Source organism: Platichthys flesus, chromosome 4 (genome assembly GCF_949316205.1).
Source record: "Platichthys flesus chromosome 4, fPlaFle2.1, whole genome shotgun sequence".
In the NCBI taxonomy this organism is placed as follows: domain Eukaryota; kingdom Metazoa; phylum Chordata; class Actinopteri; order Pleuronectiformes; family Pleuronectidae; genus Platichthys; species Platichthys flesus.
Genome location: NC_084948.1, coordinates 8,982,375 through 9,000,756, shown reverse-complemented (window position 1 = coordinate 9,000,756; position 18,382 = coordinate 8,982,375).

Below are 18,382 nucleotides of genomic sequence, written 5' to 3'. Positions count from 1 at the left end.
GTCGAGAGTGTGATACATGAGAGGCTGTGTCTGTCTGTGTAACGCTTTCACCGGGATTGTCACTATTCAGCCATACAAGCAGGGCCTGCCAATAGGAGCAGTTGTCACGGTGTGTACGTTCAAGCCCACAGTATGTTGACAATGAACCATCAGGTTGACGTCATGTGTGAGTCCAGTGGGAAACATGAAGCCACCAAACCTCACATTATCTCAGTTGTAAATTCAAGCTAGAGTTTAAATCCTTTTTGGTTTGATTTAAACCTGAATTTTCTCATTTAACAGCAAATATTTGCAGGACCATGTGTACTTCTACTACCGCTGACATTATTCTGACAAGTTTTTGCCGGATATTCCTCAATAAAACTATAAAAAAAAAACATAGAACCACGAATCAGCCATGCTGGTCTCTCAGCACAGGCATTTATCGATTCTGTGCATTTTGTCACAACAAACAAACCTCATAGAACGATGTCTTTGTTAAAACAGCACCCTGCACATTTGGGGGCTAGCATTAGCCGTATCCACTTCATGAGGCCATGGTTTGTCAGGCTTTTGTGTCTGTCAGATGAGAACTCAAATCCTATTAAACATCCATAAGCCTCATAGTTATTTATTTAGTGTTTTACAGTAGGAGATCCTGGCGGCCTCCACCGTGGAGAGAAAAGTGGATTATGTGTTGAGTCACTCACTCTCTCCCTCCCCCGTGTTTATCCCGTACAAATTAGTCCAAACATTCGGGGGGGGGGGGGGGGGGGATTGCTCCCATGCTCATACACAGATCAGCCACAACGTTCATATCAGCTCACTGTCTTAATGCTGTGGTTGATCAGTGTACAAGGGAATAGAGCTGGGATGTGTTTATTAGTCAAGAGTTTCAATGTGGAGCATGGAGCTTAAGGCAGAAGACATTCTGACGGTCTGGCAGTAACAGATTTTTACCTCCACCAGGGAGGATATGTTTTCACCCCTGTCTGTCTGCGTGTTGGTTGGTCTGTTTGATGGTTTGTTTGTTAGCAAGAGTGCACAAAAATCGGTGACTGTGTACAATTTCGGGAGGATCAGAATAAAAAACCCAAATTAAACTGACTTTATTTGTTTTCATGGGGGGTTCAGTCTCAGTTACTGTGCAGGACAGAATGTTTCTAGAACTCTATGTTTGAGAATGTTTTTAATACAGAGAAATGAATGACACTTCTTTGATAATATATATTCTCTTAAAGGTTGTGTTTATTTGTAGCCAATAATAATAACAAAGGTCCCCATGCAGGATTTCCCAGTGCAGGCATTTAAGAAGTAAAACATTGATACAATATTTCCATAGCAGTTATGTGCGTGTCTTTCGGGATGTGTCACTTTACTGCATCATCAGCTGTATGTATCTGTGTTACTGAGTAACATAAGCTGTCCCTGTGTAATTCAATGGAGATGTTAAGTCCTCTAAGAAATGAAGTTACAAATTTCTTATTATCTAACTCCAGATAAACATCTTGACTTATGGAAGTTTGCCACTCTAAACAATCCAAAGGGTGGCTGGTTTCAAGAATTTCATGGTTTCAAACATAAAGCTGTGGTTTACTGGTGATAGACAAACAAGTGGTAAAACAGCATCAGACCTTTTACTGATAAAATGACTTACATAAGCTGTAAGAAAACATGTTGAAATTATATTGAATTATATAATTGCAATGTTCTGTTGAGCTTTTTCACAAACAAATTATTATTAATATTTTGAAACATGCCTGTAGGGGATCTTTTACATTATAGATCCAATAACACTGATTGATTTCATGTATTATGGCTCAGTCACAGTGTATTTCATTCTATCATATCTGATATGTTTGGAGCATCAGAGGCATATCTATGTGATCAGTGCATTGTGATTCACTGTAAGTGCCTTGACAGTGAATTATGAACAAGACCCTGCAGTTATAGAACAATTTATCACAGTAACACTATTGATCCAAACCTACACACACACACACACACACACACACAAACACACACACACACACACACACACACACACACACACACACACACACACACACACACACACACACACAGTGAATATTTGACTAAACCCTGGATCCAAATTGCTGGATGCAGTGGTATTACCCAGAGCCAGGCTCTTCAGTAATGAAAATTACAGTGTAGCTGTCATTATTTATGGCTCCACCGAATCACACAGCTCTGGCTGCTTGGCCAAAAGCACCTGGGAAGCTTGTTGAATGTGAGCCTGCACAATTTCCAAAGCTGTAATTGCCACCATGATACTAGCGCTATTTGCTATTGGTATTGATCACACACGTTTGATTGCCCATGGAGCATGATTCGGCCAATGGGAATAGAAGTGGGCCTGTGACCTTTAACATATGACTGTGACCTCTCATCTCTTGTGTCCCGTAAGAATGGAGACAATGTTTTATTCATCCACGTTTTGAAGAGAGTGATTGAGATGGGCCGATGAATGCTATGATTTACTGCCATTAACTCTTAAACACAGACAATCTTGTGTGAGTTTTGGGAGTGCTTTGTTTACAGCTGAGCAGACGATGTGATTGCTGACATATTCAGGATGAGAATCAGACACTCGGGTCTTCTTTTTAAAACAAGAGCTTTTAATACCACAATGGCAGGAATGTTGTCATCTCTGTGTGCAGTAACGATATTTATTGTGTGAAAAATAATAATAGAAAGTTTTGTATTCGATAAAAGAGTTTGCTACAAATCTGTACCTGTAAATATATATAAAAAATAACCTTAATGTGTGTTCATATATATGGAATGATGGATAAACAGTAGGAATGTACATATCTGTTATATTTTCCTTTAGAACTGCTGCAGTCTCTCATACACCACTTTGGGTGCAAACACAAGTGCAAATTACACATAGGATGAAAAGAGATCCAGCCCACCTTGGGCAGGAAACACACAATTTAACATGAATGCAGGAACTTTAAGACTTTTGCATTGACCCCATAGATGAACTAGATGTAGAGGTTTATGGGTTCTATAGAATAGCAGCCCAAAATAAAATCCCTGCACGGAGCCTTAGGTAGGGCCCTGGCTCTAAAGACGTCGGGGTGTTTGACGGGTGATGCATGAGAAGCATAGACTGCACTGACAGCAGATACAGACAACATAAGTGAAGTGGTTTGAACGTTCTTCAAATCCACACACAGAACCAAGTGAAATCATTGGATAAGGTTAAGCCTCAGAGTGACGGTGAGGTTGACTCCCTCGTTCATCTGTTTCAGTCTTGGAGTGATGGCGTCAGTTGATCCCTCAGCCCAGCAAATGATCAGAGGTTTTAGACCCACTGTGCAGGTTCAAGAGGCAGACGCACCAAGAAGTAAATCAAAATAATACAGTGTACATTCAAGTGAAAGTGCAAATGACCTGACTATAAATAAAAGACCCATGCAGAGTGTAGGGGATGTTGTAGGGGGGAAAGAGGAATCCGGGGACAGGGGCGAGGAGTCAATGTGTGTGGGAGCAGGTCAGAGTGAATGTGAATGACAGGGAGCAGTGTGGCTGAGGGGGCTGGTCGAGCGGGACAGAATGATCCAGGTTAGGGGAGAAGCAGCCATAGTCTTCAGTGTCAGTGATATGTACATTATCACATTCGTATGTTGTGCGTCCCCTCCACCCCTCTCCTATGATGAGATGTAGGTAATGAATATTGTTGGAGAGACTGGAGAGGCGATAGATTTTTAGTCTGGTACTGAACAACTTTTATATTAATCCTCACCCAATAAAAATGATGTTGTTTTGCAAAATATTCTTGATTAGGCTTTAAAAGTTGTCGAATAAAAACGTAAGAATATGTAAAGATAGTTATTCTACACCTGATACATTAGTAGTGTTTAATATATTATGCATAATCCATTCATATAATGGGACTCGTGTGTATTTTCAGAATCCCTTAAATGGAAATGTTTGTGTTTCAGCTGTGCAGCCTATGATGGAGGCTCATGGTCCCACAAAGCCACTGTATACTGTACAGTATTTTGCTGTAGCTAATTAGCTCACAATGCATTCAGTATTAAAGACTCCCTTAAGTACTATTCAAGCCCTTTTTTCACAGCCAATCTGAGAAGTAAGCCGAGTCATTAGCTCAGGCCTGTGTGCCATTGGTTTAAAATGTTACAGTCAACGGGGGACCTCGTCAGTCTAATTCCGAAGCATTATCAGAATTGTTTTCACAACACTGATCAGATTATAGCTCAGCGGGGGCCTCTTACAGCATGGTACACACAACTTAGTCCCCTGGGTGAACTGAATATTTAGTAGTTGGAGAGGAAATGGACTGAAGTCTGTACAAACCAAGTCCATACATTGGTCAACAGCAGACTGGTTCTTTAAATCAACCAACTTAAAAAAAGGTAAATCTCAGTCAGTTGTATGTCTGTGTGTCGGTCACTGTGAGATTTGTGTGACCTTTCCATTAGAACCATTATCATTGGCAAACAAGGAATGGCAAATGGCGCTTTTCTAGTCTTAATGACCATTCAAAGCTTTTTACAGCAGTTATTGCCTTTGATCCATTCTCACAGTGCATCTATGTGCTGCACCTTTTACCTCAAACATCACAGCATGCAGGATTTGAAAGGCCGGGATCGAACCGCCGACCCTCTGTTTGGTGGACGGCCCCACTACTTGTATGCTGTGTACTGACTGGAGCAAGGAAAAAAAGATCACATTTTTCCTGTATAAGCTTCACTACACTGGTTTCCTTCCCTGGAGTCGGGTGGTTTGTCGCTGCGACCCAGGATCGCTGCTCTGCCCACATCCTGAATAGTGATGGTGGATCATGGTTACATCTAGATTGCATAGATATAAACTAAGCCCTAATTTGATACTATTATTAGCAACACCTCTATCATTACAACAGTCTTTGCTGCTCCCTCCATCTCTGTCAGACTTTCTTATTTTGTATAAATACATTGATTCACCTCCCCATTTATGTTATGCTGTCTTTTCTTATCAATGTTGTCAATATTGTTATTTTGTGGGCGCTCTCTGCTTGACGTGACATCTATTGCACTTCTTTCGGTCCTTTTTCCTGCAGGTTTGAATAAGGGCTATAACAAGATAATTGGTTGATTTATTGATTGGTTGATTGATTGATTGATTGAATAGTGACAATCAGCAATCATCAAGTGATTGCCATTCCAATTGACTGGGAACATTCAAGTTCTCCCCTGAAGAACTTCATACCAAACTTGTGAAGTTCAAAATTTAAAACCAAATTTGGTACACTATGAACACACTGCTTCTCCCAAAACACAATTAGTGTTTTTTGATAACGTAATCATTAGGCTTTCAATCACTGCCATGTGGAGGTCACAGTTTATTTGGTATATTATTTAAGAAACCTTAAATAATGAGTGACCTTTACTGACCTGTCAGCAGCGGGAAAGTTTCTGCTCCAATACGGAGAAAGTGCTCTTAGGACGTGGCCAAGCAATCATTAATCACCAGTGGTGATCGACAACCCTGCCAAGCCGCTGCAGATTTATTAGGGTGATTGTGCTGTGGGGCAGGAAAAATCTTATCCATTGGCCTTTTAAACTTTGTGTTGTCACTGAAGTACTCTGGAGAGAACTACCTCGACCTGGTGAGATACTCGAGAACAGTGATGGTGGAGGAGGATCAAATTGGACTGACGACAATACAACATTTACTTTCTTTTATTAATGGAAAAATGTAATGTGGAGCAAAAAGCAGCAAAACCAAAACTTCCTGTAGCGTTATTATACACTAACTAACCTCCTTATATGTGCAGAGTAGCTCACTTGCATGGCACGATTTTGCCTTCATTGTTCCAAAAACACTTTGAGTAAGATGATTGTGTTAATGAAACTGGTCTCTGGGGCTAAACTGGCAAAGAGGCAACTACTGCAGGGTTGGTGGTTTGATTCCTGGCTCCTCCTCAGTGTGTGCCTAAAGGGTGAATGACAGTTGAATTGTGTTTTGGGTAACGACAAAAAATAAATGCCCATTATTTACTAAAATATTGTGGTTTAGTTTTAACATCTCCTTTGTATCATCACTGTTGGCATTTTAAATATGCAAACATAATTCACAATAATTGATATGACATGACACTGATTATTTTTTAACATACTGAATGTTCAATAAGATTTTTTTTCTGATACATGTACACTCATTACAAATGTTTCCTCTCAGAACAATTTAATTTCAAGCCTTAATACTCAATTAGGATTGTGAAAAAAGTTATATTAATTGGGCTTACATTCAGCACTGTGTAGTTTGGCTTCTTTAAAGCTAATGTTCTTACTTGATTCTTGCTGTTCTAGGTTTGTAGCGTCATGGTTGAATGCAGTCATTGGAAGTTGCTTTGGATTAAAGCGTCAGCTAAATGAAATGTAGTAACGAGGTAATAACACACACAATTACTGTGCAATATTGTAATATTTCAAAAAAATGTTTTATCATTGTGTCTTTGTACCCTCCAATCCATTTTAAAAAATCACCGCTTCTGATTGGCATCCTGAGTTTAATTTTTAGCATTCATGTTTTGTCCGTTTTAATTGTTGTTTATCTGTTTTTATTATTATTATTTGTATCATGTGTGTGTCCTTGAGTGTCATGAAAGACAAATGTATTATTATTGTTATTATAGTTATTATTATTATTATAAAAAAGTATTTATACTTTATTATTATATATTTATTTCATAAACACATTCATTCTATTAGAAATGACGTGAAACAATAAAACATCTTCAATGTTCACAATAAACGAACAGCCTTTGAGAAATGGAAATTACGAGAAGTTTAAATGATGTTGAGGGTTGGTATTGATAGTGGTGCTTCAACCACAATGAATGGATGCACAGATCACACTGTCAGCTTGCTTCAGCTCTCACAGTTCCCCTTGTTGTACTCACACCCTGTGCCAATGTTTATAATTGTGTGGCTGTGATTGGCATAAATGGAGCCAGGTCCTGATCATTTGTATATTTCAGTGGTTGTTAGTGTGATGGGACAAGGTGTGAAAGACGGTCCCAGCCGGTTTGTTGTTGTAATTTAACACCTTCCTGGTGTTCTCACTCCGCTGATGAGGTTCAGCCTGGATTCGAAGGATGTGAGGATGTGGGTTGGACTTGTAAATTAGACTGAACATACTCTGGGCCATTGTGGCTATTTTATTGAAAACCTGGATATGAGCTGTAATACATTCAGGGCTTTGGTGGAACAATAAACTCTGGGAGCACATTAAACAGGTGGAATAGTTTTAAATCTGACTGAAAAGTAGTCAAATTTCACTGAGGTCATTGTTTTTGACTTGGTTCGCATTTCTGTAACTCACCTCCGCACACTGTTTCTTACAGTCGACACTTTGACAAGAAATGAAATCTCCTGCATTGGGAAAACACACAGACACACACACACACACACACACACACGATCAACAATCTTACATTTACTGAACACATGGAGGCAGAGAAGGGGTAATAGGAAGAGGGAGAGAAGTAGAGAAAGAGGAAGAGGAGTAGAGAAAAAGGGAGAGGAGTAGGAGGAAGAGGGAGAGGAGGTAGTGGGACAGAAGACAGAAGTAGGAGTAAAGGAAGAGAAGTAGAGGAAGACGGACAGGTATAGAGGAAGAGGAAGACAAGTAGAGGAAGAGGGAGCGTTATAGAGGGAGCGAGAAGTAGTGGGACAGCAGAAGTAGAGGGAGAGGAAGAGGAGTAAAGGGAGAGAAGTAGAGGTAGAGGGACAGGGGGTGAAGGAAGAGGAAGAGAAGTAGAGGAAGAGGGAGAGAAGTAGTGGGACAGAAGAAGAGGGAAAAAAAGAGAAGTAGAGGAAGAGTAGTAGAGGGAGAGAAAGAGGAGTAGAGAGTGAGGGAGAGAAGTAGAGGAAGTGAAGGAGGAGAAGAGGAGGAGGAGTAGAGGAAAAGGGAGAGTATGGAAGAGGAAGACCATGACAAGAATAAAGAAGGGGCCTCTTTGGTGGACCAAGTAATAAATCTCGGCCTGACAGTGAGGGATGCTGTGCGGAGTCCGACCCAACTGGAGTCACTACCCGGTAACATCCATAATACAGACGTGTAGCCTGAAGAACATGTTTGTCTCCACTTCCTGTACTAGACTGGACCTATGCATCATTATGCATCACATTGAAATACAAAGTAGGCCGGCAGTAATGGCACTGTGCTCCTTGATGAACAACATAGTGCTGCAAAGTACACGTAGTAGGGTTCTAGATGTTACTGTGTACAGTGTGACAGTGCTGTGTGTAGAAAAAAACTGAAACCGACAAAGAACATCATGATTGTTGAATTTTCTCCAGAACCAGTCGACCTCCTGAGGCTGGAGGCAGCGTCTGTTCACCCAGGAACAGGAAATGTCAGAATAGTGTTGGCAATCATCTCCACATCCACATCATGTATTACCTTTTATAATATCATCCATGTAGGTATATGAATACTCTACTGAATCCTCAGTCAAGCAGCTTGAGCTGAAGAAGCTGCACAGGTCTCTATTTGACAGGAACAGTGTGAGAGGAGGAACCCACCCAGCTCCCTCAGTGTAGTACTCCTATGTTTAGAGTAACATCCTAATCCAAGTACTGTGTTCTCGCACTTTCTGCTAAAGAGAGTCCTGACCTATGATGCAGCTGCATGTCCTCGTCCTAGGGCATCGAAAAGTGAAAAAGATCTGTCCTCAGAATCCTCTTAAATCAGCTCATTATTTAATGACTTTTGAATTCCTTTTACTGGACAGTTAGGTCTTCTCGATAGTGCCGCAGCTCGAGTTGAGGATTTCCATCAGCTTTTAATTCACAGCCATGTTTTAATAGATCAGTGGACTCCTCTGTTAACTTGGTTTATTTCCAAGCCGTCTGATCATCTTGTTGAAAACGCGGGCTCATTTTGGCGCTCATGTTATCAGATTGAAGCGTCCACACAGGGAGGCTGCAAAATAGATGGTTAAGATGATCTTTCGCCACAATTTCAATGTTGAAATGTTGAAGCAAAAGGATTCTCCCTACCCTGTCTAGTGCCCCTGAGCAAGGCACCTTACTCCCCCAACATCTGCTCCCCGAGCGCCGTACATGGTCGCTCACTGCTCTATGTGTCCTGCACCAGATGGGTCAAAAGCAGAGATTACATTTCCCTACCTGCATGATTGTGCCTGTGCATGTCTGTGCATGTGTTTGGGATGAATAAATGCATCTTAATCTTACCACTCCTTTTTTTGTTAACCATTGCACTGTAATTGCTCAGTTTTGTTTCTGTGAGTTTACAGGAGCATATTGTGTTCAGTACTCCAATGTAACTTGACTTTATTTATCTTTTGTCCGGGCCTGCAATGGGAAGTTGCAAACACTATTTTCCTTTCTATTTTGGGGTTTTTGCATGAATGTGAGCAGACGCACTGCAATGGAAGAGTGTGTGTAGAATGGACCAAAGACAGCAGTGTGTTGTACAAGCTCCTTCAGTGTCGTCGCTGCTTTGAAAGAGTGCATCGGATGGTGCGTGTGTGTATCATTTTGTTAGAATAAATGCCATTTTGAAAAGGGATTGCTCACTTTTGTGTAGATGTCTAGCCCATATCAGCTTGTATTCAGTCCCAAAAACCTCTATTAGTACAGCATAACTTAAAAATGGCATTTTTACCGAAAAGGGCACTGTAGATATTGACACCCATATTTTATGTTCCTCTATTGGTCCAACTGCTTGAAGCCACTATCAAGAGGAGGAATGAGTACACCAACCAAAACCAGTGTCAGTGTAGGTTGCATAAGACTTGAAGACCTCATGAAGATTTCCCCAATATCTTCATGATTATGGTCCCGGTGCTGCAGCCCCTCTGTTAAATCTGGACTTTTACACCACATCTTGCCCAGTACAGTCTGAACTCCATCTTTTACAAGTCAGTATTCACCGCCACACTCTCATACCTCCCCGCCTCCCTCGCTCGGGCTTCGCATACGAGCCGCTCTCCCCTCTCCGTCTATCTAGTGTCTCCTTCAGACGGCTGCTTTGCATGCTCAGTGACAGCCGATCGATAGGCGCCCTCTGTGTCTGGTGAGCCGGGCGTCACCGCTGTAATAACAACCGCTCGGCCTGTTTGCACAGAGCAGTCTCTCCACGCGTCCACGGCACTCTCTGGGAAACTCAACGGCAAACAATCATTGACAACAACAACAACGTCTGCCCGAGAGCGCCGGGGCAGGGGAGCACATTTATGCTGGGGAATAGATGTCTGACTGATGTTTGCGTGGCCTTTAAATGACAAGAGAGACGAGTCCAATGATTTGGATTGATACGTTCGGCGTGACATCCTTTATGAGGCAAGAAAACGCGGCGTGCAGCAGCTGAGAGAGCGACACACCATGGGGGACCCTCCGGGGACGGACGAGAGCCCCGTGGGGACGGCTGCTGTGTCCCCGCACTTCTTCTGATAATACACCAGCATACTTCTGATAAGGCGGCCCAGATGCCAGAGCTCCAGACACAGGTGCTCAATGGGCTAGTGTTAATTGCTGCTAATTGGTGTAGCGACACATGGAGGCATATGTGGGTTTGTGTCCACGGCAGTGAGAGCAGAGGGGATAGTGAAGTGTCTCAGTGTGAGGACGATGAGAGGATCCAGGAGCTGCGTTCTGTTTGGATGGACAAGAGAACAGACTGTCGACAGCCCCGTTTGTTTAGACTCTGAAAAACACTCGGCACATTGGTTTTACTCGTGGCATCTGCTTTTCTGTTTGGTCGAATGAAGCTGATTTGTCTGCGTTACAGAGTTCTTTATACTCAAGGATGACAGGGGTAGATATGGACGTGATTATAACTATACTTTAAAGGGGTCAGTGAGAATGGTTAAGTATAAAAGTCTTATAAAGTAGTAAGTAGTTATGAGTGCGCATTGTGATGGACGTTGTTTGTGGTCTAAAAATGTAAAAGAAAGCGAGCGGATGTTTTGAGCACATGATAGCAGGCGGATGCTAGCTGGGGTGAATTCAGGTAATCTGGGACATTTCTTGCAATTTGGATTTTTGCAATTTATTCCAATCTCTAGAGCGACATATTATGCCCTTCTGTAATCCTTAAAGGGATAGTTCACACGAAAATGACAATTCACTCTTTGTCTACCCACCGCTTAGCTGAAGGAGGGGTGGATGATCGCCAAAACACAGCGGGAGTTTCAGGGGTAGACAGCGTTGCAGCCTAATCCAATACAATGCTGTGTCATCCAAGTGTCCGTCAATCTGTTAATCTAATCTTTACACCATGTTTTTAGCTTAAATGTGTCATATGCTACATCTCTTTTGAGGATGTCTTTAAATGCATATTCCCCAAAAACATGTTGCAAAAGAAAAACACATTTTAAATAACTCAATGCATATTGTTTTAACAGGACGTAAACAGACTGAAGCTTAGGTGTCTAACATTGCCCAATGTCCCATATTTACCAAATTCTCCCTAAAATCTCAATAATTCCGGTTTATAACAATAATAGATCACTCTGATTTAAACGTAAGGTATTCAAACATGAATTATTATAGCTGAAAGTGCAATCAGATTCAGCAAGTTTCCAAGAAATCACCAAACGACTTTCACCGAAACGATCCGAACCACTTTATTTGACACAGAAATTGAGAATGTTGGTTGCACCATCTCACTGAATGCAATGATACTGTTAATCTGAGTTTAGCCGGTACCTTTCTGTGACCTGTGATGGCAGTCTACACTTGTTTTCTCCATTCTCTTCTTGATGCCTTTCACTTTGTGCAATCAAAAATTGGATGGCCTCGTACTTGCAGCCTACAATGTCTCTCAGCCAAATGTTGGACACCGTGTTACACAGACAAAAATATGGCGTGATCTTAATTGAACCTTAGGTTAATTGAGCTTAATATAGGTACTCCCTTATAAGAAGTTTTGGGAGGATTGGGCGGAGTGCCCATGGTTCAAGATTTTTTCTGGCCCCCAGGTTGCTATCCCTCACACATACGGTAAATTTGTTAATGTTTGGTATATACTTTTATTGTCAGTAATTTATGTCCTACAAAACACAGGTTCTTTGCAAACATTTGCACACAATTTACACATATTGGCTGGATTATTAAGAGAATACTTCTGAAATGGTTTTCTCTGCACACTGGACTGTGGCTGCTGGTGTGTCCGACCGCAGAGCTGCTAAATAAAGGCATGGAATCCTTTTTGTCGCTGCGATGAAGCTTCAAGAAGAAGCTGCAGATATTCACAGTGTGACAAAGACAGATTGTAAGGTTGCAAATCAGAATAAGATGTGCGGGGAGAAAGGACATAGATCCAACTTCATCCAAACTCTTTTCGTTTGATCCTAATGATAGCTCTTGTGTTGGTGCCTCTCATGATTATTTCTGCTTCCTGCAAACCTGCTCCAGCTCGCCTGGCTGCAGGCCTGGGTGCCCGGCTGCAGCGTATGACTTCTTTAAAGAGCTTGAAGGGGTCTCAGAGACGGAGCGAAGCAACAGCCGGAGAGGGATAGAAGAGGATAGGCTAGGGGAAGAGATAGACGAGTGGGAGGAGGAGGTGGAGGTGGAGGAGGAGGAGGAGGAGGAGGAGGAGGAGGGGAGCTGGACGAGATGAAAGAAACAGCTGTATACAAATGACAGTTTTTCCATACCCCACCACCACCAGCCCCAGTAACACACACACTCACACATATACACCCCCTCCACCCACCCAAACCCCCCCCCCCCCCCCCCCCCCCCCACCTGCAGTGATGTTGCCCTGTGCGGTCATCGAACAGCTTCAAAGAGCCAGGCAGGCGAGGCGAGACGAGGCAAGCGGGCCGAATCCTCAAAGAGACAGCCTCCCTCTCCTCCTCCGCTAACACCATGGCCTCCGACACACAAGCACAATCTGCCTCGTCCACGCCACACACCCTCCTCACCCCCCTGCTGCATATAAAGAGTCAGGAGAAGAACTAGAGGAGGAGGAGGAGGAGGAGGAGGGGAATGGAGTGACTCTATCACAGCCGTACCCTCGGTACAAGTGACAAGCACGAGGTGAGACCAACATTGTGTGTGCAGTGCTAGACTACGTGTTTCTTCTATTTTGCGAGACTGAGAAAATGATGCGTGTCATTTCATTCAAACTAACCACAGAGTTGATTGACCAATGAGATGCAATGAAGAGTATTTGCATTTTAAAATATAACAAACATACAAACAGGCTCGTTGTTTTGGTTTTGATGTTTGATAGGTTTTTTTCAGAGCAGCTATTTGTTTCCAAGGATCTTTGTGTAATGCTATAGTTAACTTAAAGAATCATGCTTCTATCTGCGTATATTCATTTTTTTAACCATCACATAAGGCGAACACACCAAATTTGAAATCGACCTCCTTGTATATCATGTTGCGAACAGTTGGTGATTTACACGCTGCACACAGAGCCACATGGGCTGTGTCTGAGTGCACTTTGTGTCCAACTGAGGGACCAACATTCACACCCATTTCTGATTTTGGTCTCCACCAACTCCTGAGAAAAATATGTGGCTCTGTAGCAGCTTAATGGTGTCTGTGGTTTGGTGCTGGGCAGGAAGCACAGAGTGGGTTTATCACAGCTTTTCTGCTGCTGCTTCAGGAGATTTTTTTGGAGGGGAGTTTGCAGGTTATGACTCAATTCTCATTACATGATATAATTTCATCCATTGTTTTGGTAAAATAAAATAAAGGCCAGTGGGGCATCCAAACAAAGTTGGGCTCGGAAAATTGTCATGTGGCTGAAATCACATTCCCAGTCACAAGAAACTTAGGCCATAAACATCTGAGGCGAAACTTCACTGTGTATGGAAGAGGGCTTTACTTAAAGGAAAGCACTTATCAGATGCTCTGGTCTCATGACTCTCTGCTCAGGGCGACTTTGCTTCAGTGTCCTCCATTTCCATATCAAAACAACGTTACATTATTGACTTGCCTTACTGATGGGTCAAGAGGGCATGCAATAGGTCAAGCTGACATTGAGCGCCCTCTGCTGGATCAGGAGACAAAGTACTACAGCAGTCCTGAGGGACTTTTAGACACTATATTTGAAACTCATTACAGTTCGAATAGGAATTTTATCACCACATTGACTGTTTGATTTCAAATAAAAAGTGACTAGATTATTCCCTTCTCTCTCTCTCTCTCTCTCTCTCTCTCTCTCTCTCTCTCTCTCTCTCTCTCTCTCTCTCTCTCTCTCTCCTCAAACCCCCTTTCGCACTTAAACCTATCCAGTCAATAAAAGCAAAAGAATAAAAGGCTCAACCCTTATATGAGGGTCTTGGAATATTTAAGAAACAAATGGCTGCCTGAAAAGGAAAGGAAAATGGTTAAAATCTTAAATTAAGTAGGAGCTGTGATCCTTCTTTAAATCCCTCAAACAAAAGGAAATTTGAGCACTAAGTAAACTCCCACTACTGAATCTTATAATCTGATTCAAGACTCTAGGAAAGCGACAAAATGAAGCAGGAAACAACAAATGTTGCTTTTAAAAATGCAACACTGCGGTGTCATGGTAACGATAAACAACAATGGATTTAACACAAATATTAAAGTCTTCCCTTTATTCCTAGCGATAACTCTTGGAGACCTAACCTGTGAGTATCCGACTTTCAAAGACAGGAGATGAGCCCAGTGCTGTGCAGTGGAGCATGTGGTGCATGTGATGGACAAGGAAAGGGACTGATGAGGAACAAATGCCAATTTGGCTGTGAAACACACTAACCTGAGTCCTCCCCTAAACCTATCTTGATCAGGAATGACAGTGTTTGGGTGCAGGCCAGAGCCTTCTCGGCACAGACACATGATGGATATGGACACGTGCCCCTGCAAAGAAAAACATGGCAGGGTAATCGATGAAAGACATGTTGCTTTTTGTCTTCTTTTAGATTTCCATGATATCATCAAAAATCCCATCCACTTTTTTGACACGCCACCTGCACATCCTCAGTCTGGATGATGGAGGAGGAGGAGGACGTATTTTGATCTGAGGATGTCATCATTGGGAGGAGAAGCTGGTCGAATGAGCTCATGTCACCACCACCTTCACTCACAAACCTTCACCATCTCTCTCTCTCTCTCTCTCACACACACACACGCACACACACACACACACCCACACAAACTTACTGTACACATGCATGCACAAACGAACACCAAGCCCTCACTCAGGCCCAGCCTTTATTGGCCTGGGCTGGTAAATAAGGCCGGGTGGGAGAGAATCTCATTACAGCGACACAAAGCAGTTTTTCCTCTGAGGATTGTAGTATGTGAGTGTGTGCATGTGTGTGTGTGATAGAGAGAGAGAGACAGAGTAAGGCAGTGCTTGTGTATGCAAAACTGAAATAGAGCAAACGTGTACATGTGCAACCATGGCTATGGCTGTACATACATATATATGTATGCTTGTGTGTGTGTGTGCGTGTGTGTGTGTCAGGCAAGCTCAATCAGCAGCAGGCTGATGGGGAGGGAGAGTGAGGCAGCTGGGGCCTCCAGCCCAGGCCTTCAATTTCCCTCCCAGTCCAGCCACTGGAGTGTGTAATTACTATGGGGCCAGCCTGGGGGCTGGCATGGAAGTGCAAACACACACACACACACACACACACACACACACACATACACACTCACTCAAACACACCATCTCTCAGTATCCATCCTACCGCAACCACTACCAACCCCCAAGTCACACACCTCCCACTAATAGCCCCCACACACCCATGATCTCCACACTCAAACACAGTCATACACACTCACGCACACACAGTTAAGAAACATGTCAGCCTCCCTCCCTTGGCCTGTAGTTTATCCTGATGCCCCATGTTGCCCTGGGGTGGCTGAGCATCTATGATCCGCGACTGAGAGCACACTATGAAATCCCTCTCAGCTCTCACTTCACAGACATTCTGGAAAGTACCCACTTCTCCAACATGACACAAGGTATAGATTTCATATGAATCTCCACCATATTTCTTCTCGTGATTTGCTGCCAAGAGAGTCAAGTTTGGGTGGCATTGGAGAAGAGTGTTTTGCCTTGACACAATTTACACCTGGCATTAACGTGTTATCTGGATCTGGAAATATATCTGGATCAGAAAATGTGGGTGCAAACACATGAAGGATGCATTATGATTGAAATGACCCAGGCCACATCTGCAGGTGGCTTGTCTGGCTCTGGGATCTGAGCTCAGGTAAGTGCAAAAGGCGATACAGCTTGACCACATGATGAAGAAAAAATCTATTTAGCTAGATGAACACCACCAACTCTTCCTCCTTCTGCAATCTCAAGAAAGTCGAGCAAAAGCTACTTTGCAGAAACAAATCTTTCCTCATCATTTGAAAATAAATGACTGTCTATTGCTAGCTAGTGTCCTGTCAGCCATCACAAGCTCTTTTCAGACATGAGCTCCAGGCAAAATCTGGAGGACGGGCCTCGGAGTTTACCCAGAGTTTGACTTTCACACATGCCCAACACAGCAGGAGCTTCTCTCCCCAGTCACGTTCACAACAAATCCTCTGCATTATTCAGGTGAGAGGTGGAGCAGCAGACAGAGGCAGGAAGTGACGTGTTACCTCTGCTGCGGAGATCAAGTGATCATGTTTACAGCACCCCGACTGTGGCGTCAGCTCTTATCACCACAAACTCTATTGACATCTTTTTCAGTATCTTCAACGTGTGAGACTCTGGGAGATATCTGTTTTCTGTTATTTTGTCATTTAATTTTTGCGTTTGTCTTGTCTTAGACCACATATCGACTTCTCCTGGATTTCTACGGACTTCATACCAGGAGGTCAGGCGGGTAAAGTCGAGGGAAGCCACGGAGCATCTCACTCTGACATTTGCGTTCACACGTGCACCTCCTCTGGGGAAAACATGGAGAAACTGCGGTGTCCACCGCATGACTGAAAGAACGTTGAGCCAACATCATGATGCCCCCCCCGTCCAGTTCAACACTGACAGAGGGGGACAGACATCCACTCACAAACTATCATTTCAGTGTCTACTATAATGTAGAAAAATACAGTGCAAACAGGATAAGTGATCAGGGATATGGTGGTTATATTTTTATATAAATCAAAAAGCTTGAGACAGAATCCTTCCTGTGCAAATGCCGTTTGAATAATTCGATCAGGTCAACTGCTAACAGTGTTCATTTTCATATATGATTGGACCTTAAAAAAAGTTTGTAGTTTTTTTTTACTGCTTTTACCGTCAGTAATTAACTGCTGTTCTCCCTGTGTTTGAGTTAAAACATGTGTCCAATGACACTGTTTGTGTGTGTGTGTGTGTGTGTGTGTGTGGGGGGGGGGGGTGCGGGTGGGTGTGTTAGTCAGTGCAAAAGCGATGGAAATAGAGTGAGCGGAGTCAGGATGAGCTGAATGAATGACTGCATGCAAACAAACAATCACATGCATTGCTGCTGAGAATTGGAAAAAGTCTGTCTAATCTTCACATGTTGGAGTGCTCTTTGGACCCAAAACATCTGATGTGACTGTCTGCCTCTTTTTCTGGAGCTGTGCTGCAAGAGGTTATGGTCAAATGTGTTTTCCTCTAGGTTAGGATGTTCAGTTGTGGCTGTGCTGTCCTCTGATGCTGACACACTTGGAGTTTCATTGATCTGCACAAACTCAAGGGGTTTTAGCCCTAAGGGTCAGACAGTCAACACTCCTTGGCTTCTAATGGAGTTCATCAGGTACCACCCTCATTTGTCCAGGTTCCCAGAGGTGGAACCAGGCAGAAGCAAACTGTGTTGCCTTCCATTTCGGCACCTTCTTACGGCACGAAGCTACCGTTCACAGGAATCCACTCCTGTGTAAGCCCCTGTCATGATGTAATAATGTCCTACCTTTAATCAATTGGTAAAACTCTTAAACACATTATGATGATGCAAACATCTTCAGAAGACAAAAGCACGTCATCTCAGGGCAGGCACAAATAAGCAGAACAAACCCGTTGGTGTTGAGTGTGTGCTCATCCTCTCTTCGATAAGTCCCACGCACGACCATGACAGCATCACCATCATTCATCATAAAACTCCTGCTAACATTGCAATAGCCATTTTTGCAAATGTCAAACTAACATCTAATATTTCCAGACATGGTTTAAATATAATTCAGATCATATTTAGACACAGCCTCTGCTCCGGGAGTGGTTGCTCTAGTCGTTAGTGTGAATCTGCGGTTACTCTGTGGGTGGGATGTTTGCACTTGTTTCAACACACTTGAAACAACAGACCGACTTGAGATAAGCTCCCTGATATAAGCACATTTTAATGGGACACACACTTACAACATGTGCCTGACGGTATCTAACTGAGACACTGTGTGGTGTTGTTCATGTTGTGTGTGTGTGTGTGTGTGTATTCCTTGTGTGCATGCGTGTC